Source organism: Petaurus breviceps, unplaced genomic scaffold (genome assembly GCF_028583685.1).
Source record: "Petaurus breviceps papuanus isolate PSGF00001 unplaced genomic scaffold, PetGlider_PUasm1.0 126, whole genome shotgun sequence".
Classification (NCBI taxonomy): Eukaryota; Metazoa; Chordata; class Mammalia; order Diprotodontia; family Petauridae; genus Petaurus; species Petaurus breviceps.
In genome coordinates this window covers 76,309,138-76,335,843 of record NW_027185655.1, presented here as the reverse complement: position 1 = coordinate 76,335,843, position 26,706 = coordinate 76,309,138, and the positions used below count along the sequence as shown (strand labels likewise).

Sequence of the window (26,706 nt, the reverse complement as noted above, 5' to 3'; positions counted from 1 at the left end):
AAAATACCAAATGCTACCTGACGCCTCAGTGAGTTGCTGTCAGGGGATGCAGGATGTGTCTCATGTTTCTCCTCTCCTCCACTGATTAAATAGTAGGTGAAGGTCTGAGTAGCAGCTTAAGAAAGCAGAATGAATGCTCTAGTTTTAGAAATAATGGGAAAGCTCAGCTCCTATAAGTATAAAATCACAGGGTCAATAATAGCTATTTATATAGCTGGGGCAGCTAGGTGATGCAGTGAATGGATAGTGTTGGCACATGGAATCATGGAGACCCATCTTCCTGAATTCAAACCTGGCCCCAGACACTAGCTGTATGACCCTGGGAAAGTCACTTAACCCTATTTGCCTGAGTTTCCTCACCTGTAAAATGAGCTAGAGAAGTAAATGGCAATCCACTCCAGTATCTTTGCCAAGAAAACCCCAAATGGGGTCACAAAGAGTCAGAAATGAATGAAACACCCCAACAACAATAAAAATCTATACATCTCCTTAAAGTTTATATAGCACTTTGCATATACTATTTCATTTCATCCTCACAAAATCTTTGAGGATTACAACAGGATCAGAAATTTAGAGATGGAAGGGACCATAGCAGCCAATTAGTCCACTTTCCTAATTTTATGGAAGAATAAAGTAGGATCCAAGGACAATAATTAGCTTGCTTAAAGGTCACAGAGCTGGCAAGGGTCAGAGATGGTACTTGAAAGTGGAACTGCCAGGCTCTAAGGCCCAGTAAAATAAGGATACTTATTCTTATCACTTTACAGATAAGGAAACTGAGACTTTTCATATTAATTAGATACTCCTTAGGAACTTGAAACAATAAAGAATCTATACTCTATTATCATCATCTTGTTCTTTCGAAGACTCCATTTGTTAAAGATTTAAATTTAAATTATAACTTATGTTTAAGGTCCATTGCTTTTGAAGAGCATCTGAGGTGGGAAAAGAGGCCCTTTGAAAGAATTCTAAGATTGGTCCCATTAAGGTGCATGAGAAAGCCTCTAAGCTTCTCTAAAAGGGTCTGGAAAGGAATATAGGATGGTGATGATGACACATGATGACTCCTTTACAATTTTGCTTTGCCAGCACTAAATGCTAAGTGTCATTTAAAAATCATTCTACTTTGGATTACTGATAATATCTCATCTAAATTCATGTCTAGAAAGGCAAATAGGGGCAACTAGGTGGTGCAGTGAATACAGTACCAGCCCTGGAGTCAGGAGGACCTGAGTTCAAATCCTTGTGACTTTGAGCAAGTCACTTAACCCCAATTGCCCTCCAAAAAAGTGAAAGGATTTTGTCTTCTTGGCCTCCAGAAGAGCTAGACTCTTCTCTAATTCCCAATACCCCTTCTCCCCTGTTCTGGAGTTACCTAATTATTTCTTCTTAATAAACCTCATCTGGACAAATATCTAGTATATAGGAACCATTGCTTATACTTCTTTCATATCCCTTATAGTTCCTAACACAGTACATTCAGTAAATGATTAACCACTCGACAGACGGCTTGGAATTTAGGGTTCATTTGTTGTGCTTGTTCAATGATAACTTTCCAAAAGGCTGACTAATGTTAAAGAAATAGAGTCTTGCACTGAGTGAGGTCTATAGTGCATAGAGCCTCTGATTCAGTATGCTGTTGACCAGGGCTGACTTGGGGACTGGCAGCTCAGGTTTGAAAGTGGAACAAAATGAAATATTTGTGGATGGTTCAACAGTTGACAGCAGGGATTTTACTTAGCCACAGTAGGGAAAGGACATTTGGGGCAGTGTAATGTAATGTAATGCCAAGGAAAGGCAACTTCCCAAGGTTCAGAATACCAGCATAGGTGCTCTCCATTTTATTCAGTGACCAACCAAGAACAGAGAAGATCAAAACAAGACATCATTCCAAATACAGCATTTACTAAATGTGATTAAATAATCTCCAAGCACTACCCCACCCCAGGACCTTCCAATCATTCAATCAATTACAAAGTCTCTGTTCTAAATACTTCTCCACCCCTAGGCTATACCTTAATTAAGTCCACCACAAAGCCCCTCTTCTCAAATGGAGATTAGTTTCCAAACATAAGGTCAAAAGTTCCCCACCCCTGGATCACAATTGAATCTACCCCAGAGTTACTTCAAGTTTAAACACAGCACTTAATACCCAAATGGAGATCTTTTCTTCATCTTGACAAGAGGCAAGTTCTCAGCAATCTTAGTTCCTGGGGAGACAAGGCTTAGCAAGGCCATAAGATACATTGCCAGTCCCTTCATGAATTCATCCTCTGTCTGTAGAACAGTCCTAGAACCCCTGAACACATCAGCAAAACCCTCTCCCAGGATTTCTGTAAACATACAACCAGAAAATCCTTCTTCAGGGCTTCCGAACCAACAGAAAGGTTCCCAGACCCCTGCAACAACAGCACTGTCCTTCACCAGTGGACAGTATTCATTCTGTCTGCAGGACAGTCTCCAGACCCCTGCAACAACAGTACTGTCCCTCTCCAGTGGACAGTATTCATTCTCTGTCTGCAGGACAGTCTCAGGGCTTCTTAGCGAACAGCCAGGTTCCAGGACTTCTTCAACAAAAGGACTGTCTTTCACCAGTGGACAAATCTGGCAAAACAACATCAAAACAGACAGACAAAGTACCAGCAAAACAACCATGTCTCCTCAGTCCTTGGCAGCTCAGGGGGCAGGTCTCAAAAGTCCAGGGCAATTCAAAGCGGCCACCAGCAATTCTCTTAGTCTCTCTCTCTCCACGAGGTGCTGCTTCCAAAAAGATCTTCCGCCTCTCTCTTGTCTCTCCAAATCTACGTCACCAGCTCCTCCCAGTTCAGGACTTTCTTTTCACATCAAAAAGTCCATCCCACAGGTGGGATTAACAAGCTCTGGGTTTTAACACAATCAATTTGAAAACCAAGCCAATACCGGGGAATCTTTAATTGCCATTACTATCACAGGCAGGGAAAGGGTATTTAGCAAGGATATAGAATTGATTCAGTTGGGCAGAGTTTCCTTGATTCTGTGTTGCCCACGCTGATTCTAAGCAGTCAGAGGGAAGGCTTTTGTCCTGGCTTTTGTATTTTGTGAGCCAGAAAGCTATGTTCAGGATCTGTCTGAGCTTCCCTGAGCCAGTTAGGACTGGAGTAACGTTTCCATATCTTTTAAGGAAAACTAGCCTAGCCTTCATGGGGAAGGGCCTTATTGCTTCCACTATACAGTGGTTCCCAATCTGTGGGCCCTGTACCCATGGGGGGAGGGGTGGCATGGACTTATTGAAGGGAATCTATGATTCGGTGACATGTTTTCTCAATCAACAAATACTAATAGCATTAAGCACATCATGGAGAAAGGGGGAGTCTATTAAATTATTTATATTAAAAAAGGTTCACACACTTGAAACTGAGTACAAGCACTCAGTTTAACCAAAGTAAGTGATAACTTACTTATAACTGAATCATAGAATCATAGATATAGTTATCTAGTCCAATCCCTAATTCTACTAAAGCCTACAGGAACTAACTTGCCCAAGGATGCCCAGATAATAAATGGAAAAACTGGAGATTATTCTTTGTTTCTCCCCTTGATCAGGAAACTATTTTCCATTTATGATAGGGCCAACAAAATTTTAACTATTTCAATGGTTTTTATAATACCTGGTCTCTACATTGGTGGTGTCTGTCGGTAATATATGAGAATATTTTTGCTTCTTAGATTTTGAATTTCATAACAAGTGTCCTTCTTTCCGGGGAAATGCAAATAAATTAATCATGTGCACTATAGAACATGCACAAACATCAGTAGCTATATTAATAAGTAAATCTTTTTCTCTATTAGGATCTTTGTGAATTGGAAGTTTATTCTGTCCTCCCTTCTCTCCCTCTCCCTCCGTGGAATATGATTTAACATTCACATTTATAATCTGAAGAATAAAAGGAGAAGGGGAAGTACCAAAAAAAACACAAGGTAGTTCTGGACCTTTACCCAAACCCCCTGGGAAAATTCATGCTCATAACAACTTGTCAGTATCCTGTAAGTGTGCATTATTATTTATGTTGTAAACTTTGCTTCTGCCCCTCAAACAACTGAGAATATCTCTTCTTTTCCCACTAACAACTTGATAGACAAGTTTGTCTTTAGACCTGGACAACTGCCTAGCACCTAATACCATAAATAAAACCTTCCATATCCCCCTAAGTCAATTAGAAAATGTTCACCACACATTCTCACTCTACATCTACCAATTGCTTTGCTCAAAGATCCCACAGCCCAAAGACCTGGAATCTATATAGCAAACAATACCTTGTTCCCAAGAAAACACTATTTCTAAAGGAGGTGCTATCTCTGAAATATGTTAGAGATAGAACTTTTCCTGGTTGGTTGTTGTTCATTCTCCAACAGGACCAAAATGACATCACTATGCTAGACAGTGTGTTTGACTGTGTCCGATCAGTCTAGTACGAGTTCATAATGTTCTACCAGAGGTTGGTCACAAATAATCCATATGAACATTTGGGGTGGATACTCTAAATTTGTACATACTGCATTTCCTTTGAGCTATTTCAATTCTGTTTTGCTCATAGAGCACAGCACCTTCTTGATGAGAGCACGCCATGCTAAGTGGTCCTATGCCAGTGTCTCCCATGTAATACAATCAATTCCAAAGTTCTTAAGAGTTCTTAAGAGAAAAATATTTTCATATATTACTGACAGACACCACCAATGTAGAGACCAGGTATTATAGAAACCATTGAAACAGTTAAAATTTTGTTGGCCCTATCATAAATGGCAACTTGAGAGTGTCCTTGGGTTGCTTCTTCTGATCGCCATGTGAATTCTTGTCCTGTGAGAGTTCTCCATAAAATAGTCTTTTGGGGAGGCGTGGGAAAAAAAAAGACTATTTTAGAACTTTTCCTATACAAAAAAGTAAGATATTGAAGGCATCTTTGGAATTGCTTACACCACCCTTTTGTGGGAAAAATGTGTATCATCAATGCAGTCTGGACAAAGATTTAGAGGCCTGCAGGATCCTACTCCTGTCTCCAGCTGGCTAGAAATAATATCCTTAGAGTCAACAAGACTTGAGTTCAAATCCAGCCTCAGGCACTTATTAGCTCTATAACTCTGAGAGAGTCACTTAACATCTGTTTGCCTCCATTTCCTTATGTATAAAATGGGGTGGCTAGGTAGCAAAGTGAATAGAGCACTGGCCCTGGAGTCAGGAGCACCTGAGTTCAAATCCAGCTTCAGACACTTGATACTAACTAGCCATGTGACTTTGGACAAGTCACTTAACCCCAACTGCCCCTCAAAAAAAAAAAAGAAACCACCTGCTACCCGGGGGTGTTGTGAGGATTAAATGAGATAATATTTAATTTGAGATAATAAAGTGCTTAACATATAGTGGGCACTTAATTTGTTCTTTCCTTCTTTCCCTTTCCTAATAAGGATGCTGAGTTACCATGTAAGTATTTATTTGCAAAGTCATTTGCCGCCACATGAAAGAATTTAAAAAGACAGGACTAAATGATCAAATTTCATCATTTAAAAATTGACCTTTTCCAATTTTTACCATGAGTGGTCCCAAGTTACTAAGAATTTACTATGTAGCAATATTGTGTGATTCATCCAAAAGTTTACTATTTGTTAACCATCCTGGTCACTGGGTGATTTAAACAGAACTAGTCATCTGTCTGTTCACCAGTTAGTCTTACCAGGAAATTCTTGAATTGCTAATAACTTAAAACAGAAATAGTTCAATAAATGACAAATTTCCAGGAAGAAGCTCACCTTTTGAAAAAACACATATATATATATATATGTTCACTTCCTTTGGGCACCTTACTCTTTAATCTTTTTCTTGATTTTTGAACTCACTGACCAATCTCAGCCTCTTGGATCACTTGAAATCATGAGATCATATATTTAGAGTTGGAAGGGACATCAGAGGCCACGGAATCCAACTCCCTCATTTAAAAGATGAAATTGTGTGTGTGTGTGTGTGTGTGTGTGTGTGTGTGTGTGTGTGTAATTTGGTTGTTCAGTTAAGTTTTCCTTTACTGTTTCACTATGAAGAGATGAATTGGGAAGAAAAAAACAAAAAGCACTAGAGGTAACTAGGTAGCATAATGAATAAGGAATGCTGGACATGGAGTTAGGAAGAATGAGCTCAAATTCTGCCTCAGACAATTACTTTCTGTGTAACTTTGCACAAGTCACTAACTTCCCTATGCCTTAGTTTTTCATCTGTAAAAAGAGAATAATAATAGCCACTTGCCTTCTAGGGTTGTTGGAAGTATCAAATGAAATAACATGTGTAAAATGCTTTGAAAACTTTAATGTACCCTATAAATATGTTATTATGATTATGGAAATATGTCTCTTGCTTTTATAGCAGGGTAAATCCATTTCCAAAATCATCCCACTAAAAATTTCATAAAGGTAAAAAATATAGCAAGAGCCTACACAGGCAAATCCCAGACCTAGTTCCAATTCATCTACAGATGGTTACACTTAAAGTTAAAACTCCTGTCTACTCTTCCCCACCTTTTAATGATACATGGACTAACTGTCCTAGGAAAAACAGCAGGGTGTTAGGTTGTCTAAGTCGGTTTGAATCTGGGATGTGCTGGGGGGAGGAGCAGGGTTCTTTCAGAGCCCATTATAGCTTCCTTTCCTCTCTTTAGTGTTCTCAAATGTGGACAAAATGCTGAATGTTAAGGATGCGGTGCTTGGAGTTGTCCAGACTTGTGTCCCTCTTCTCTCCTTCAGAATCTTCTCAGTCACCTGCTGTGTGAATGTCAGCACCTCTTTAGAGCCCGTGAATGAGATTTCACAAAATGAGGAAGCATATGACAGATTCCAGAAGACTATGTTAAATGGGCCTGCAGATGCCGGTATTTCTGTAACTCTAACAGCCTATATGACCATAGGACTTTCTCCTTGCACAAATGTTTGCTTTCTGAAAAGGAGGCTACTATAATAAAATATTATACTATCATAAAATTATCTAAATAAGCCCACCTGGAAAATAAATCTTAACAATTACATATGAGAATGGAAGATTAAAAATAAATTTTCTATTGAAGGAAGGTTAACTTAAACTATATAGTGCTATGAGAGTATCCTTAAGTGTTGCCATAATTCAGTATTTCTCCCCCTTAAGATCATTCACATCAGGGTTAAACACTCAAAAAATCTATTAAAAATACCACCAATCTGGAAAAAAAACAATTGGGAATTGTGCTAAAGTTCCACGGCTAGGCATATACCCCAAGGTATATATGTTAAGCAAATCCAACATGTCCAATGACCATCTCTGAAACCATATGCAGCATCCCATACCTCTAGTGCCCCACCTCTTCAGCAAAAAGGAGAAAGTGCTTTTCTTCATCTCTTTTTCTAGGGCCAAGAGTGGTCATTATAATTATTTTACACAAGCTTCATTTTAGTTTTTTCCCCCATTTGTGTTATTATAGTCATTAGGTATATTATTTTTCTGATTTTATTTACTTCTCTCTACATCAATTCATATAAGTTTTCCCATGTTTCTTTAAATTTCTCATATTTATTGTTTTTTACAATGTAATAACATTTCATTACATCCATATACCACAATTTAGCCATTCCCCTATTGGTGGTCATTCACTTTATTTTCTACTAGTATTTTTTAATTGGCACTCACTATTAATACTTTGGCTTTCACTTAACTTTAAATTTCCTCTCTTTGTCAACTAGTTGGTGTTCATTAGAAAAACACTTAAAGCAATCATGGGGATTACAACAGGAAATCTTTTGAAAGTGGAACTAATTTATCTGCTTTCTAAATTATCTACAATGTAGATTCTAGTATTCTCTTAAAGCAGGAGGAACATGACAATTACAGTTATTATAATGCATTGAAGAAGATACAAGAGGATAATTCAAAATCCACATGACTTCTTAAAAGCGCCTTGTCTTTAGCACACACACACACACTCACTCACTCACTCACATGACAAAAGATAATTTTCCAGACAGAAAAACAACAAAGTTGTGGGAGTTTTAAACTAATCAGAAAATTCATTCAATATCATTGATTTAGCTACTCTGTGGGTGTGTGTTATATGTGTAATGTCAGTTTGATATATGTCAAAGTAATGGTGGCTTTAGCGGAACATTGTATAAGGTAGAATAATGAGTCATATCAACCTAGAGAAGTCAGACTAAAGTCAGATTACAAAATATTTTTAATGTGAAATAGAGTAGTTAGAATTTTCTTCTAAGGGCAATGAGGATTAACTGAAGTTTCTTGAGCATAGGGGATATGGTCAGTCTTCTACATTAGAATGATCAATATGGAAGCTATGTAGAGAGAGGACTGATTAGAGAAGGGAAGAGAATCAAGGAGAACAATTTGAAGATTATTATAGTAGTCTAGGTGAGAGGAGAGGAGAGAGAAGACTAGATCATTGTAGTGTGTATAGACTAGTGGATTTCTTTTTTTTTTGGCTTGTTTCTTTTTGGGGAGGGCAATTGGGGTTAAGTAACTTGCCCAAAGTCACGTGGCTAGTAAGTGTGTCAAGTGTCTGAGGCTGGATTTGAACTCAGGTCCTCCTGACTCCAAGGCCAGTGCTCTATTCACTGTGCCACATAGCCGCCCTTTGTAGTATGTATAGAGAGAAGGTAATGGATGTCATGAAGTTAGAAGAGATGAGACTTGTTTACTGAATTGATATGGGAATGAATGAGAGTACTGAATCCAGAATGCCTACCAGGTTGTGAAGCAGGGTTATTTGAGGAATAGTGGTGTCCTTATTGGTATAGCTGTGAACTGGTCCAGTCATTCTGGAAAGCAGTTTGGACCTATACCCCCAAAGCTACTAAACTTTGACCCAGAGAAGTCACTACTAGATCTATAACCCAAAGAGATCCAAAAAAGAGGGAAAGGATCCATCTGTACAGAAAAATATTTAAAGAAGCCCTGTTTACAATGGCAAAGAATTGGAAATTGAGTGGGTGTCCATCACTTGGGGAATAGCTGAACAAGTTAATATGATGTGAATATGTGAGTATACAAATACAATGTATTACTATTGTGCTGTTAGAAATTATGGAGGGGATGATTTTAAGGAAAACCTAAGATGTGTATGAAGAGTAAAGTGAACAGACCCAAAAGAATGATTTATACCATAACAATATGGTAAAGAAAATCAACTTTTAAAAGACTTAGGACTTTGATCAATTAATCAATAAACATTTATTAAGCATGTATTATGTGTCAAACTCTGTACTAAACACTGGGGATAAAAAAGAAGAAAAAAAAACAATCCCTGCCTTCAAGAAGCTTACAACCTAATGGATTGTCAACACAATGAACAGTCATGATTTCAGAGAATTCATAATGAAATGGGCTTCCTACCTCCTGATAAAGAAGTGATGAACTCAGAGATTGAGATTTTTTTTAAACATGGCTAATACATGAATTTGTTGTGCTTGATTCAATATTTTTTGTAATGGGGTTTCATTTTTCTTGTTTTCTCAAAGGGGAAAGCAGAAAGAATAGTTAGTGATTCTGTTGAGAGAGAGAGAGAATTTTTAAAATATGCAGAACACAAAGAAGTTCCAAAAGAACTAAAGACAAGCAGGACAGCTTTGAAAATAATATGCTGAATATCTTATACTTTATTATACTTCTTTTTTATCTTTATTAATTTGTTTACTTTTAGTTTACAGGATTCATTACCACAATTCCTTGAGTTTCAAATTTTCCCTCCCTCCTTCCCCCCCCGCCCATGGCGGCATACAATCAAGTACAGTATCTGCAAATACTTTCACATTAGGCATTAGTCAGGTTATAAAGAAGGATTGTAACAGATGGAATGAACACTGGGAAAGAGGAAACAAAACCAAACAGGAAAATGAAAAAGGGTAGGTAGTTTGCTTCAATCTGGGTTCAATCGCAGTTCTTTCTCTGGATGTAAACATCTCTCTCCATCATGAGTGTTTTGGGTTTGACTTATGTCTCTGGATTGCTGAGAAGAGTCCAGTTTAATCAAAGTTGGTCGTCACATATACATTGTGTCTGTAATTGTGTACAAATTTCTCCTGGCTCTACTCTTTTCACTCAGCATCAGTTCGTATAAGCTTCTCCAGGTAAATATGAAGTCCATCTGCTCCTCATTTCTTATTGCACAATAGTATTCCATAACATGCATATACCACAACTTGTTCAGCCATTCCCCAATTGATGGGCACCACCTTAGTTTCCAATTCTTTGCTACCACAAAAAGATGCTATAAATATTTTTGTACATATGGGTCTTTTTCCTACTTCTATGATCTCTTTGGGATACAACCCTAGAAGTGGTATTGCTGGGTCAAAGGGTATGAAATTATTTATAGCCCTTTGGGCATAATTCCAGATTGCTTTCCAGAATGGTTGGATCAGTTCACAACTCCACCAGCAATGCATTAGTGTTCCAATTTGTCCACATCCTCTCCAGCATTTGTCATTTTCCTGTTTTGTCATCTTAGTCAATCTGACTGGTGAGATGTGGTACCTCAGAGTTGTTTTGATTTGCATTTCTCTAATCAATAATGATTTAGAGCATTTCTTCATGTGCTTATAGATATCTTTAATTTTTTTCTCCGAAAACTGCCTGTTCATATCCTTTGACCATTTATCAATTGGGGAATGACTTGAATTCTTATAGATTTGGCTCAATTCTCTGTATATTTTAGAAATTAGTCCTTTATCAGAGACATAGGTTGTAAAGATTCCCAATTTCCCACCTCCCTCTTAATCTTGGTTACATTAGCTTTGTTTGTACAGAAGCTTTTCAATTTAATGTAATCAAAATTATCCATTTTGCATTTTATAATGCTCTCTAATTCTTGTTTAGTCATAAAGTCTTTCCCTCTCCACAAATCTGACAGGTAAACTATTTCTTGTTTTCCGAGATTGCTTACAGTATTTTATTATATGTAATAAAGATTCATGGTTTCACATAAATTCTTTTTCTGTTCTACTTTGCATAAGGAATTGTTACCTTTTTGGTGTTCATTAAATTAAAAATTTTAATTAGCATAATACCCAGAGATACCCCCCCCAAATGTTGATGCCCTCAACAAATCAGGAAGTTAAAAGGAAGGGTGTATTTAAAGGTAAAGACAATTCATTTAGTTTTGGACACCTTGAGTTTCAGGTACCTATGGGAACTATGGGTAAAGCTATCAAGTAGGTAGGTGGGGCACAGCTTATCTGGCTAAGGATTGCTGGGTGAGTACCTTCTATCAGCACCAATGCCCAGACACTCCACCCTCCCCTACCACTTCTTGCTTGGTGATTAATAAATTAAATTAATACTGCCATTACTCCTACAAAGGCCTTTATAACAAGCTGCCTTATGTTTTCAACCATAATCTTTGTGATTCTGAGTTCTAGTCTGTCTAGTCTCAAGTTACCTTCCCTTTCAACCATGTCTCCCTCCTTCACACTTGTCCATTTCAGCCCCATTCTCCTCCCACTCTGTTCTATTCTCCCCTTCCATTGTGCATTCTTAAACACTGTTCTATTTTGGATAAACTGTCCTTCTTATTAGACCCATGAGCTCCCTAGGAAATTAAATTGTTCATATTTTATATTTATTTTATGTGTTGTTTCAAGCTGGGAAAAGTTAGAAACTAGAATTTTGATACCTTTTGTTTTGCTAGATTAACAAATGGAAATGGCCTAGTAAACGTAACCTTTCAATTATTTAATCTTCATAGACCACTTAAATACTTTCACTTACATATGATAAACTTCTTAAGTCTTTAATTATAATTCAAGAACATTAACACAGTCACAACCCCTGCTACCATTCAGTTCATTCATTGTGTTAATGTGACTTGGGTCATGAATCATTATTTAAAAGACAATAAACTTGCTCTACAAAATTCTCTAAGACTATAAAAATTCTGTTAATGAACCCCTCAGGTCGAAAAGTGTCCAACATTAATGAAGAAGAGTTTGACTTGGTGAGATAGTAAAGGACAGAAGGGCCTGGCAAGGTCCATGGAGTCACAAAGAGTCAGACGTAACTGAATGACTGAAGAACAGAAAATTTCAAAAAATATACTAGACTGTATTGGTAGAGGGAATTTTCACACTCCAGTTTCCCTAGATCAATTAAGTCACAGGTTCAGGTCTTATCTCTATTCTGAACTGAGTCTGTAACTCCTTGGGATGACTTAGTAAGAAGGTAAGCTCCAATAAGACAGTTTGGTTTTTGTCTATCTCCAGTGACTGGCACATAACACGTGTGTGATAAATGCTTATTGGGTTGAACCGAATTGAATATGAGGCACTGGGCTTCAGAAGGGAGATTAAAGCTAGATATATAAAGATGATCATTGGTGCAGCAATGTGGCACAGTGAATAGAGCACTGGCCCTGGAGTCAGGAGGACCTGAGTTCAAATCTGGCCTCTGACACAACACACACAAACACAAAACTAGCCATGTGGCCTTGGGCAAGTCACTTAACCCCAATTGCCCCTACCTTTCCCCCCTTCAAAAAAAAAACGATCATCGAACTTGTTAGAGCTGATGACATCAGCAAGAAAAAGAATGTAGAATGAGAATAAAAAGGGACTCAAGACAGTCTTGAAATGCTTTTACTAGCTGTGACCCTTATTCCATATGTAGTTACTTATTCTGTATTAGTTTTGGTTTTCTTATTTCTAAAACAGATATATAATTCTGTTAGTGTTCATAGTGTTGCTAAAGGGAAAGTGCTTTGTACATCTTAAAATTCAAATTAAATAACCTAGAACTGAGTGTGTCAGAAAACCTATACTATCCAAGTATAGAAGAGACTGAATTGCTGTTTTACAATCAGACAAAGGGACAATCAGCAAACATTTATTAAACAGTTAATATATGTCCTGCACTTTGCTAAGCGTTGGGCATACAAAGAAAAAGCAAACAGAGGAACCTTAGAGAGGTAGGGACCTGGAAAGGCCTCTGGCAGAAGGTGGCTTTTGAGTGCAGTCTTGAAGTGTGAGGATTCTGAGACAAAGAGGTGAGAAAGGAGGAGGGAAAGCATCCCAGGTAGTTTTACATAAATAATAATCCCTAAGAGAAAGTCATTCTTATCTATATATAAATCCCAATCTCCCATTTTAGCAGCTCTATTTATTGGTTTCTCCTTTGATAAGCTATCCTCCACCTAGTTTCAAAATTAAGTTGATTCACACAAACCACTGAGTAAAATCAGAATGCTTGAATAATGACTACTGAAAAGACTTCCACCAGGAAGAGATCTAGTATTTGTTCATGCCCCCTCTGGGAGGGAAAACAAAATAAGTCACTGCCCCTAGGGCACTTGAAAGGTAGTAGGACTGATGTCCTGGATTGGCAATACCCAGACCTAGGTTCTACTCCCAAATCTGCTACTAATTCTTTTGACTTTAATCTCTCTGGATCTCTACTTTTTCATGTGCAAAATGAGGGATAAAAGGAGATAATATTTGGAAAGCATTTGACAAATCTTAAAGTGCTGCATAAATACTTGCTATTATTATTATTATTGCCATTAATAATAATAATATACTCTGTGAACTAATGCAAACTAGCACAAAGATATCAGTCTCCTGGAAAGCACTAAAAGGATGTCAGAATAAATCGGGTGACTGATGAAATCATCATGCCTATGGTTTAAGATAAAATTTATGAAGATTAATCACCCAAGCTCTTCTTACTCCCAGAGAAAGTCAGACAAGCCTAAGCCATGAACTAGGGGGAATGTCTCAAAATTGAATGTGCGATGAAATATATTTCTAAGCTTTTCTCTCTCCCATTTACATCTCTTTGCTTCTTGCTCAGTAGCAATATTATATCTTATAATTATATATCTCTAATTATAATAGCACAATATAGAGGAAATATCCAATTCTCTTCTCTCTCCATAAGAGTCACAGCTAGTAAATGCATTTCAAGACTCTATCTTGAGTCCCTTTTTATTCTCATTCTACATTCTTTTTCTTGCTGGTGTCATCGGCTCTAACAAGTTCGATGACTATCTTTTTTTTTTTTTGGAGGGGGGGAAGGTAGGGGCAATTGGAGTTAAGCGACTTGCCCAAGGTCACACGGCTAGTTTTGTGTGTGTGTTGTGTCTGAGGTCACATTTGAACTCAGGTCCTCCTGACTCTAGGGCCGGTACTCTCCTCTTCTCTCTCTCATCTCTCTCTTTCTCTTTTCCCTGGGGCTCTATACAGCTACCCATATTCATGGCACTACCCTATGGTTTGGATTCTCTTCAGAAAGGAAACAAACATGTAGGGTCTGGTGAGGCAAACCACCCCACCCCACCCCCAGCATTTTGATGAGTGCCACTTTCATCTCAGAAACCTAAATATACATCCAGCTCTATAGTTCTACCCTGAGGACTTGAACTCCCCTGAAACAGAAACATACTTGGGGTTTTTCGGAAGGCAGTCCCCCCAAAAAACCTTTATTGAGTCCCCAGTTTCATCTCAAAGACTTATACTGACATCCAGCTTTATGCTATTCACTTGAGAACTTGAACTTTCCCAAGAAAGAAAGCAAAAAACAAAAACAATTTGGAGTTATTGTAAAAGCAAAGGCTTCTACATTGGACTAGAACTTTCCAAATAACTCACAATAACAGAGGACAAAATCAATTAAGCAAGCAGTCAAGCATTTGTTAAGTGTTTACTATGTGCCAGGAATGATGCTTGGAGATACAAAGCCAAAAGTGAAACATTATCTACTCTCTTAGAGCTTACATTCTAATGAGAGACATCTATATATACAGAACATATACAGAATATAAGCAAAATTAATTCCAGGTAGTTTGGTGAGGGGATGTGCTAACAGTAGAGAAATGGCAAAAAGCATCAAATTCAAGATCATTTGCTTCACCATAATTATGGCTTAATCTTTTATTGTTCTTCTGAATCTAATGAGCTATGCAGATGATCCTTTTTTTTTTCTAGGAAGCTAACAATATTAGGAAGACTCATCTTGATGAGTTCCAATCTGGCCTCAGACACTTACTAGCTATGTGACAAGTAGGCAAGTCACTTGTGTATAATGTGACATGGATCTGGTTTGATACAGGCAGCCAAGATCCATGGCCTATAAACACTAACACTGTGCTTGTACCATGCTGACACATCATTATGTAACCAAAGATAATGTAAACTTAGGAGCTTATTGTGGGCATGCTGCTTTCTTTATGTGTTTCTCTATATATCAAATGAGCACTGGTCAGTAGGTATGGATGGATGCTCTTACTCCATCTTGACTGATTGCCACAAGAATAAAGTATGAACTCCCTATCTAGATATCTCCACTGCTTTCCTTGGGTCTGACCAAATCCAGTACAAATCTGCCTGGAACTGAGTTCCTGTGTTACATCACTTCACCCTGTTTGCCTCAGTTTCTCATCTGTAAAATGAGCTGGAGAAGGAAATGGCAAACCAACCCAGTATTCTTGCCAGGAAAACCCCAAATGGAGTCATAGAAAGTCAGACATGATTGAACAATTCCATTGTCATTTTTCTAAAATTTGTTATTATCAAATACGGAGTAGTAATTGAGTGGCAAGTGAGTTCCAATAATCCTGTTCCCAGGTCATCAGATTTTTTTTTAACCAGATATGTGATTTCATCATTTTAGGGAAATCTTCCCTATACCTCCTCTTAAAGAAACTCCCTCTACTAAAGCAGTTATAACTTTTCTGAAATTAATAAACTTAGAGAGCTGAGCTAGGGCACTGAGTATTTTTAGTGAGTTGCCCAGGATCATAGTATGAGTTAGAAGCAGTACTTGAACCCCATTTAGGGTTTTCCTGGCAAAGATATTGGAATGTTTTGCCATTTCCTTCTCCAGTTCATTTTGCAGATGAGGGAACTGAGGCAAGCAGAATTAAGTAACTTTCCCAGGGTCACATAGGCAGCATCAGAGGCTGGATTTGAACTCAGATTTTCCAATCTGAATCTAGGCCCAGTACTATATCCACTGCTACCTAGCTGCCCAATGGAGACCCACTAACAAAGGTGATCCGCGTTCAAGAAATCCCATCCCTATCTCCAACTTTTCCTCATGACATCATAAAAAGAATAAAACTATCTCTAGGGAACTCATCTTTAACCATCTAATACACCAATTAAGAAGATAAAGTAGGCTACTCAAAGTAGGAGGGAAGAATCTTGAGAAAGTAGAGTTTGCAAGGTGACAGAGAAATGTCAGTGCATATGAATCCAGGAAAGTTCCCTTAGTAGTGACCAGGCATGCCTGGAGTGCAGAACTCTCACACCTGAGACTGGCTGTTAGCCCTCTAGAGGATTTGACTCACTCCCTTGAATCTAATGGCTTGTGGGGATTTGTTCATTTTGGAGAGACTGCTGAAGACCCTGCTAAAGGCAGTTTAATCAATTAAGTCTCCTGGATATGTGTTTGAGTTTAGAGACAAATTTGAAAAATCTGCTTTCAAATTAACTTCACCTGAAGTTTCATGGTCACATGTCATTTTTCTGAAGGACTCAAAGGAGGTGAGTTTTTGGTTTGGGTTTTTTTTTTTACTTTTGCCTCTTTGTATTTTCATCTAATGTGAAGAGGCATATGGCAACCACTGATATTTCCTTCTTTTTTCACACCTAGATGGGCACACAATCTAGACATACTAATTATGATTTGATATAATATGATCATAGATTTAGAGTTAGAAGGGATTTTAGAGGCAATTGACTCCAACACCCCTCACTTACAAAGGAGGAAACTGAGGCCCTGAGAATCAAGTTGAATTGACCAGGGTCATACATCTAGTAAGTGTCTGATGCAGAAATCATAGGTTCATAGACATCTTGGCAGCCATCAAGTCCAACCTCTTCTTCCTACAGATGGGGAAACTGAGGCCAAGAAACATCAAATGACTTACCAAGGATCACACTCTAGTAAGTGTCTGAGGCAGGATCTGAGCCATTCTTCCTGACTCAAAAACCCAAATCTTATCTGCTATATTTTACCACACTGCTTCTAGACTCAGATCACTTTGAAACTGAATGGATAGACTTACTGGTACAGAAACAATATAATAACTCACATTTACAGAGTACTGTAAACAGTTAATCAATAGTCAATAAACATTTATTAAAAAGTACCTACTATGTGCCATGCACTGTGGTAAGCACTGGGAATGCAAAGAAGGACAAGACACCAGTCTCAAGGAGCTCACAGACTGATGAAGGAGACAATGTGTAATTATCGACAAACAAGTTATATAAATGATAAATAGGAGATAATCAACAGAGGAAAGATACTAGAATTAAGAGGGATCTGGAAAGGCTTCTTGTAGAAAGTGGGATTTTAATGGGGACTTGAAGGAAACCTGGAAGGAGAGCATGACAGGCATGATCTGGGATTCCTGCCCTAGGTATTCTTTTGCAGGATTCATACTAGATTACAAGCTGCAACTGAGACTTACTCTGTTCCTGGAATTTAAGCCATACTGCTTCTCCTCTTTCTGAACTTACCCATTCCTGGGCATAGGTCCCCTTCTCAGTTCAACCTAAATCAGTGACCCAGAACTGGGAAATGAGCAACAAAGCTACCAGTTGGTGCCTGTCACTACGCTCTGCCCAGGTATGGGTCTGGGTCCTCCTCTTGACCTGGTGCACAGTCTCTCCCAGGATGTTGGAGTAGTATCCATAGCAGCTCCTGACCAAGCCCCTTTTCTGGTGTCCACCAACTTCTGTCTCATTGTGTCAAGCTTGACTGAATAAATGACACTGTGACTTGGATTTCCCCATCAGGATCCAGTCTGGTGCATTTTCTAGATGTTTGGAGGAATTTCAAGTGAGGGGAGTTCACTGTGCTTCTTCCTTTTTATTTTTATTTTTTTAAGCAATCGGGGTTAAGTAACTTGCTCAAGGTTACACGGCCAGTTATTTCTGGGTGTGGTGCTGAGTGTCTGAGCCCGGGATTCGATCTCCAGGTCATCCTGACACTGGAGGCGGTGCTCTTACTTGCTGTGCTATCTGGCCGCCCCTGCTTCTTCCTTTTTATCTACCATCTTGGTACCACCTCCATATTGGTTAATTTTGCTATACTGTTTTCCCCTTTTTTTATTCTGTATTATTCAGATGGCTCTTTGGGAAGGGGGATGGTATGGGAAACATAGGTGACATCAAATCAAAATGTATCAATAAGCATTTTTTAATAAAATGAAGGGGATTGAACTAGATTATCTCAATGGTCTCTTCCACTTAATTTTAAGAGAACTTTGCAGACCTTAAGCACTATATAAATGCTGGTTATTATCATATCAACTACTATAGTTCTTAACTCTGAGTGACTATACTGTAAAGGAAGACCAAGAAAAATGTGGACTGGAATTTCAACCTGTTACTGCCTAAATCATTGGTGACCTCTCTAGGTCACATACATTTCTAGTTTCTTAATCAGGAACTCAGCAAATGTTAATTTACATGCAATATATTATAAATGCTTTGTAGTCAAGCTATGCCATAATGTAAAATAGAGATTTTTCTATATTCTTACAAACTAAATTTATATTTTTCTCTGTATAGCATAAACAAAAGCAAAATATAAGCACATCAGGAATAGGGTGAGTTCCACTAGTCTCACCCATCTGTAGGATAAGTATCCCCCAACACTGATTTCATGACCTCTGCTCTTTTCCATCTGTACTCACTCCTTTGAATAACTCACCCACCATTGTGACTTCATCTATGACCTCTATGCAATACCTCTCAAATCTACACCTCCTGTCCTGACATACTCCAGACAATATTTCTGTCTTTAGACAGTCATGATGAATTCATTTTGTTTAAAACACAATAAATGCTTGTTGAATTGAATCTTCTGTCCAAGCTACTAAATTTATTCTCCTTACCAACTAACCTATTCTGTCTGTAGAATCATCATTCTTCTAGTCTCCTGGGCTAGAAACTACAAGGTCATCTTTGACTCCCCCCTGTCCCATGTCTAGTATACATTCTCCCTTTTAGATTTGTCTTATTTTTCTCCTTTCATTATTTCCTCTGACACCACCAGAGTCCAGACCCTTATCAACTCATGCTAAGATCATTGTAAAGGTGCTCTTTCTAGTCTCCTTGCTTCTAGTTTTTCCTTTCATCTAATATATCTCAGATATTTCTGCTAGACTCATCTTCCTAAAATACATCCTTAATTAAATCACTTTTACCTGTTCAAGAAGCTACATTGGTTCTCTATTGCCTGTAGAATCCTGATTCTTCTGCCTGGAATGCCTTTATAACCTATAGAATCCCATATACTACTACTTTCCTATATATATCCCCTAATTAACGAGATCTTCTCCCTGTCCTTTCAATACCCCATATTCATCTTCACCTCTTTGTGTTTTCCTCATATTATCTAAATATTACTAGATCTGAGGCCTTTCTTATTTTCTCTATGAAATTTCTTCTAACCACTCTAACCCTGCCCGTTTTTTTTTCCTTTTCCTAAATCTTATTTCATTTATGAAATTCACATCGTTTAAGACTTAGTTACTTTATAATTAATTCATAGGATAATGAGGGAGTGCAGGGTGGTATAGTAGATAGAAATCTATCTGGAAACCAGGAAAACCTGGATTCAAGTTTTGCCTCTAGCAAATATTGGTGACATGACCCTGGGCAAGTTCCAACTTCTCACTACTATAGGCAATTTCTAAGAGTCTGAGTTGGTAAAGGGAGTGTCTCCTCATCTGAGAATTCCTTACACCAGTGGGATTTTAGTCCCTAACTCTATCCTAACTACAGGGGGAAAAAATTATAAGGCCTTAGAGACCAGACTACATCTTATACTTAAAGGTGCTTAGTGGGAAAAGCACTAGACAGTGTCTGTAGACCTTGATTTTTATCTCAACTCTTCCACTAACAGCCATGAGATATTGGGCAAATTACTTAACCTGCACCTCAGTTTCCTTATCAATAAAATGAAGGGACTAGTCAAGTTCTCTTTCAGCTCAAACATTCTATGATCTTCAGTTTCTCAATAAATTCAGTATTCATTTATTTATTGACTTAGCAGAGATAGATAGGTGGTAAATAGAGAAATAATGGAAATGAGAAAACTTAAGGAAAGTAAGTCTAGCACATATAATTTTTAAATTTTATTTATTTATTTAAATATTTATTTAGTCATTGATTTAGCCACTAGAAGATAGATGGGGGGAAATGAAACAATTTTGAAACAGTTCACAGAGATAGCATAATATTCGTAGAGAAAGAACTGTATTTTGGAGTCTCAGGATCTGGGTTCAGATCCTTGCTCTACAACTTATGACAATATTCACATGAATTCACTAAGCTTTTGTTTTCTTATCTATAAAATGAATAGAGTGCTGGACCTTGAGTCAGAAAAACTCATCTTCCTGAGTTCAAATCTGGCCTCAGATACTTACTAGCTGTGTGACTCTGAGCAAGTCACTTAACCCTGTTTGCCTTAGTTTCCTCATCTGTAAAATGAACTCGAGAAGGAAATGGCATGCCAGTTCAGTATCTTTTCCAAGAAAACATCAAATGGAGTGACAGTTGGACTCGACTGAAAATGTCTGAATAGCAACAAAAATTAGAGGTTTGATGATCTCTAATATTCCTCCCAGAAAAATAGTAGGGTCCAGCTAAAGACACCTTCCTAAGGTTGAGTAGATATGTATGTATGTGTGTATATGTATACACACATGCATACCGGCATGTCTGTATACATGATGCATACATGCATGTGTGTATATGTACACATGTGTTGAAACTTTTCTTTCTATGTACAAATACATGCATGTGTGTTGTGTGTACACATGTATATATAATACACATGTGTACACACACCTTTGAAAACCTCAGAAAAGGAAATAATAAAGAGAAGAAATTTTTTTATAGAGAGTAAATAATGATTAGTATAAGAATGAGTCTTTGTCAAGGGAAGGCACAGAAAATATCCAGGTTCATTCTAAACCCTAATGTTATTCATCAAGTAACCTGGAAAGTCCAGATCAGAGAAGGACAAAGGAGTTGTGGGGAATTTAAGAGGAAGTTGAATGTTCTAAAGAACAGCAATCGGTTGTGAGAAAAACTGCATGTGTGTATATTTGATTTTCTCATCATATTCCTCACCATTCTGTCTTTTTATGTCCCTCTTTCTTTAATATCCATCCATTTATACATATTTTATTTCTATCTATATTATCTGTAAAGAGAGATGAAATGCCTAATTGTGAACAGAGACTAGTCATCTTATTTTCTCTACATAAGTTTTTCAGTTGCAAGAGGAGATGGAGTAAACAGAATGGGTGATCTGTGACAGAGATACAAGTTAAGGGGTAGCCAGTGGAAGAAGAGCAAGAGAAAGACTTAAAATGGGAAGGGATGCCAGAGACATTATTAGGATTTACCAAAAGAAATTGGTTGGAAGATGTTAATGTGAAGCACGATGGATTCACTTTCCTTGTGTGGGGCCCAGATTCCACTCTTCAGCATGAGGGGCTTCATTATAAATGACCCAGCTCTAATCTAATGGGCCAATACAGTGAATAAGAAAAAGAAGACAGTGACTCTCGGGTATCTTCCAGCTCCAATATTCTAATTCTATGACTGGGACTGAGCTGGCCCAGATTGACCAAAATGTGAAAAGTCAAACTCTTTGGCAATTAAGTCAGCCAAATGTTATCTCCACTACTGTGGTGAATTTAAATAAATAATCACTCCACGTGAACAAAGAAAGGAGAGTGAGTTCCCAGAATCAGAGATAAAGAATATTGGGATAGTTACATTACTATAAAAGCAACTTAAGAAAAAGAGGGTCTCAAGGAGCCAATATGGCGGCATAGAAGCAGGAAGACTCCCTGTGCTCCCCCCATAACCAACTCAAATACCTATAAAAAATGACTCTAAACAAACTTTAGGGGTACAGAACCTACAAAGTGACAGAGAGAAACAAACTTCCCACTGAAGATAGCCCAGCAGGCCGGCAGGAAAGCTTGATTGCAAGAAAGATTGCTGGGAGCTGAGCCCAGCCCTGTGAGTCCATGGTTTTAGCCCCAGGGCAGCCCAACCTAGAGGGACTCCAGGAGAGTAGATCACCAGCAGCTATGGTGGTTTCCAGAATTATGAACCCATAAATGCCAAAGACAAAATGAGAAGTAGACTTTGGGAACAGGGAGTCCAAGAGTGCAGTCTGGCCTCTGTCCCCAGGGCAAGAAGTGGCTGAGGAGCCACTGCTGCTGAGTAGCTGCTTCAGAGCTCCTGGCCTGCAGATTGTAGGGCAACCAAGCGACCATTCTGAAGAGTAATTGCTCTTGCTTTAACCTGCTTGGATCTGGATCGCTGTTTTGGGTGAAGGTCCTGGGGTGCGTGACCAGTGAGGCAGAAGGTGTGGAGGCTCCAGAGAGGGCACCCAACTAATAGCTCTGGCAGTTGAGAAAATCCCAGTTATTTGGGACAAAGCTCTCCTCTCTGGTAGCAGAGTTCTACTGTGGCAAAAAGCTCAAAAGTAAAGTAATTGAGTGGCAACATGAGCAAGCAGAGGAAGCAAAGCAAGCACAGCAATCCTACTTTGAACTTCATTTTGGGGGACAAAAAGGATCAAATCATGGAACAGGAGGAAGACAATGAAGTCAGAACTCCTGCACCAAAAGCTTCCAAGAAAAACATGAACTGATTACAGGCCATAGAGGAGCTTAACCAAATAAGAGAAGTAGAGGAAAAATTGGAAAGAGAAATGAGAATGATGCAAGAAAATCAGAAAAAGAGAGTCAACAACCTGACTGAAGAAAATAACACCTTAAAAAATGGATTCACTCAAATGGCAAAAGAGGCTCAAAAAGCCAATGAGGAGAAGAATGCCTTAAAAAGCCAAATTTGCCAGATGGAAAAATAATCTCAAAAGTTTACTGAAAATCATTCCTTCAGAATTAGGTTGGAGCAAATGGAAGCAAGTGACTTTATAAGAAATCAAGATACTATTAAACAGATCCAAAAGAATGAAAAAAATTAGAAGGCAATGTGAAATATCTCATTGGAAAAACCACTGACCTGGAAAATAGATCCAGGAAAGATCACTTAAAAATTATTGGACTACCTGAAACCCATGATCAAAAACGGAACCTAGAAATCATCCTTCAAGAAATCCTCAAGGAAAATTGCCCTAATGTTGTAGAACCAGAGGGCAAAATAGAGGTTGAAAGAATCCACTGATCACCTCTTTAAAAATATCCCAAAAAAGAAAACTCCTAGGAATATTATGGCCAGGTTCCAGAGTTCCCAGATCAAGGAGAAAATATTACAAGCATCCGGGAAGAAACAATTTGAATACTGTGGAAACACAATCAGGATAACACAGGATCTGGCAGCTTCTACAATGAGGGATCAAAGAGCTTGGAATATGATATTCCAGAGGTCAAAGGAGCTGGGATTAAAACCAAGAATCACCAACCCAGCAAAACTGAGCATCATGTTTCAGGGGAAAATATGGTCATTCAATGGAATAGATGACGTTCAAGCATTCTTGATGAAAAAAAAGCAGAGTTGAATAGAAAATTTGATATTCAGATACAAGAAGTAAGAGAAGCATGAGAAGGTAAACAGGGAAAAGAAATCATAAGGAACTTATCAAAGTTGAATTATTTACATTCCTACATCGAAAAGCAATAATTGTAACTTATGAAACTTTTCTCAGTATGAGAATAGTTGAAGGGAATAGAAATGTGTGTGTATATACATATATATATATACACATACATATGTCTATATAGGAAGATATATGGGCATATGAATACATGTGTGAGTGTGTGTATATATGTGTGTGTACAGGTATACATAGACAGAGGGCACAGGACCAGTTGAATAGGAAAAGATGATACTTAAAAGGTGAAATTGAGAGGTGAGAGAGGGATATAATGAGAGGAGATGGGAAGAAACAGAATGGGGTAAATTATCTCATATAGAAGAGGCAAGGAAAAACTGTTACAATAGAGGGGAAGAACAGGAAGGCAAAAGGGAATGGGTCAGCTTTACTCTCATTGAATTTGGCTTAGGGAGTTGTATATATGTCATTATATATATATATGTGTGTGTGTGTGTGTGTGTGTGTGTGTGTGTATATATATATAATGACATATACACTAAGTAGGGTATCTCACCCTACAGGACAGTAGGAGGGAAAGGGATGAGACAGAGGATGATGGAGGGGAGGGCAGGTTGGGGGGAGGGAAGTTGGAAGCACATACTTTTGCAAAGGGACAGGGTCAAAGTAGAGAATAGAGCAAGTGGGGAGCGGGATAGGGAGGGAAATATAGTCAATCTTTTACAATATATCCACTATGGAAATGTTTTGCATAGCTACACATGTACAACCTATAATGAATTGCTTATCTTCTCAGTAAGGATGGGTGATGATGGAGGAAGGGAAAGAATCTGGAATCCAAAGTTTTAAAATAAAATGTTTTAAAAAGAAAAGAAAAAGAGGGTCTCTAAGACTCAATTTCTTCATCTGCAAAATAAGAAAGTAAGATCCCTTCCACCTGTAAATCTGTGATCTGATGGCTATAAACTCTAGTCAGCGAACTTTGCAAAGCACCTTCCTTGTACACATAAATGCACAACAAATAGTGGTTGTTCTTGATCCAAGAGGATACACTAGCACCACAGGTAAAGAAAGGCAAAGACCGTTTATGGCAAATGAAGAGGTCACAGTACAGTGCCCTTTCTAGTCAATTTCTGTATGGTGTGCTAGGTAGAAAGCATCCTCAAAGTCAAGAAGATTTGGGTTCAGGTCTTATCTCTATCACCTACTGGCAGCTCTCTAAGACTGTAGGTTACAGAGAAGGTACTGAGAAGGGAGTAGTAGAGAGAGATTCTTCATCTGGAAATCACAGATCCACCCAGTTGCAATAATTTATTTATTCTCCAATTCAACAAGGATTTATTAAGCATGTAGTTCTTGTCTTAGCTTCTACAAAAAGGACAAGATTTAGCTATGATTTGTTAAGCCTGAAGTCTAGTGAGGGGATAGAAGATATATACAAATAACTGTATTATGTAATGTTACATGATAAGTGTATTGAGGAAGTAAAAAACCAAGTATTGTAAAAATTCTGAGGTAAAAGATCATTACTGGTAGAGAAATTAGGGGAGTCTTTTATAGAAAGAAAAAAAACAGTTTTCTCATTGAGTGGTCCAGTTTAAAGTAGAAGGCCTAATTCCCATATACAAAGCACTATTTTAAAGAAAGTAATTTGGGGATTTGCTGGTTTAAAGGAAGTCTGGGGAAACTGCCCATTCTTAATTTCTCAATTGAACTAGACTGGAGCTAATGACAGGATGCCTGGAACTTAGAAAAATACCTCTGTTCCTCTTACTGTTGTTTCAGGTTTCACACTAGAGTGTTGATGATGTGTTTGTTTGAAATAAAATCATGATCTCCTTTATCCCAGGCATCAAGATGCTGTGTGGTAGGCACTGGGAAAGGTTCCCTTTGTTTAAGTAAGGGGTGGGGAACTTGAAACTTCAAGGCCACATGTGGTCCTCTAGGTCCTCAGGTGTGGCCCTTTTACTGAATCCAAACTGCACAGAACAAATCCTCTTAATAAAAGAATTTGTTATGTAAAACTTGGAATCAATCAAAATGCCACACCCAAGGGCCTAGAAAGTCACATGTGGCCTTGAGGCCACAGGTTCCCCACCCCTAGTTTAGCTGGACTGAAACATTGATCTCTTTTATTGGTCCTTTCTTAAATAGGGAATGCAGAGAGTAAAGCATTTGGGTCAACAGAGAGAAAATATGAATATAACTTTTAATACTTCTGCATGCCTAGCTGGTTTCAACTCCAGCCTTCATAGAGTAAATAATTAACTGAAAGGTGTGTGTCTTTTCATTAAAGTTCCAGAGCTCTCGTTTACTATAATGATATTTTTTTTCCCACTGCTGTTGTTTTTTATGGGTACTGTCATTTTTGGCCAGTTAAAAACTGTATTATATCTCAGCCAAATTTGAGTTACCCATCACTAAGGATTAAAGTCATCAGTAATGAGGCAGTTGTACATTGTGGGGTTTTTTTTCCCGATTTAAAATAACAATACTAATACACACTTTGCAAAAAGAAAAAACATAATTGAGTGAAATAAATGCTTCATGGTGACCTTACAGCATATGCAACATAACAATCTTTTCAAACAGCTGAAAACTCCCTGCCACTCTTATGATTTCCAGAAGGAAAGATACTCCTTAAATGGGCATAACTGATGTGTGATTGGTAAGAGAACTACAAAGGTGGTTGAGTCATGGTGACCTGTTGAAGCCAGACTCGTGTGTGTGTGTGTGTGTGTGTGTGTGTGTGTGTGTGTGTGTGTGTGTGTGTGTGGAGAGAAGAAGAGAGTGTAGGAAGAAAGAGGGGGAGGAGGGCAGAGGGGAGAAGCTGCAACTTTAGCAGAATGTTTGAACAAGACAAAGAACAGTTCCAGCAACCAAATAAGGAAGTCAGTGCTGGAGTATTTCAGAATAGAAGCATGTTAGGGATTTTAGGAAAGCTGGGGGGAAAATGAGCAAAGAAAAATAGTAAAGAATTTTCACTTTGCTTGCTTTCACCAAAAATACAAAGGAAATGGTATCTCGAGTTTTTTACACTGAGTGAAAAATGTGAATTGGACTTGGGTTTTTTCTGCTAACTTTAGATTTGAAACAATGAG

At 38.1% G+C, this 26,706-nt stretch overlaps 1 protein-coding gene and 1 long non-coding RNA gene across 7 annotated transcripts in view; both read left to right on the top strand.

Annotated features, from left to right (window-relative positions):
- The window catches only part of PALLD (palladin, cytoskeletal associated protein), a 543,092-nt gene that overhangs the window by 375,894 nt on the left and 140,492 nt on the right, over positions 1 to 26,706 (top strand). The gene's annotated exons all lie outside the window — the stretch shown is intronic.
- LOC138168217 (uncharacterized) lies at positions 12,655 to 26,475 on the top strand. The gene is made up of 2 exons (XR_011170063.1): positions 12,655 to 25,488; positions 25,695 to 26,475. It is a non-coding gene; the product is annotated as an uncharacterized lncRNA (long non-coding RNA).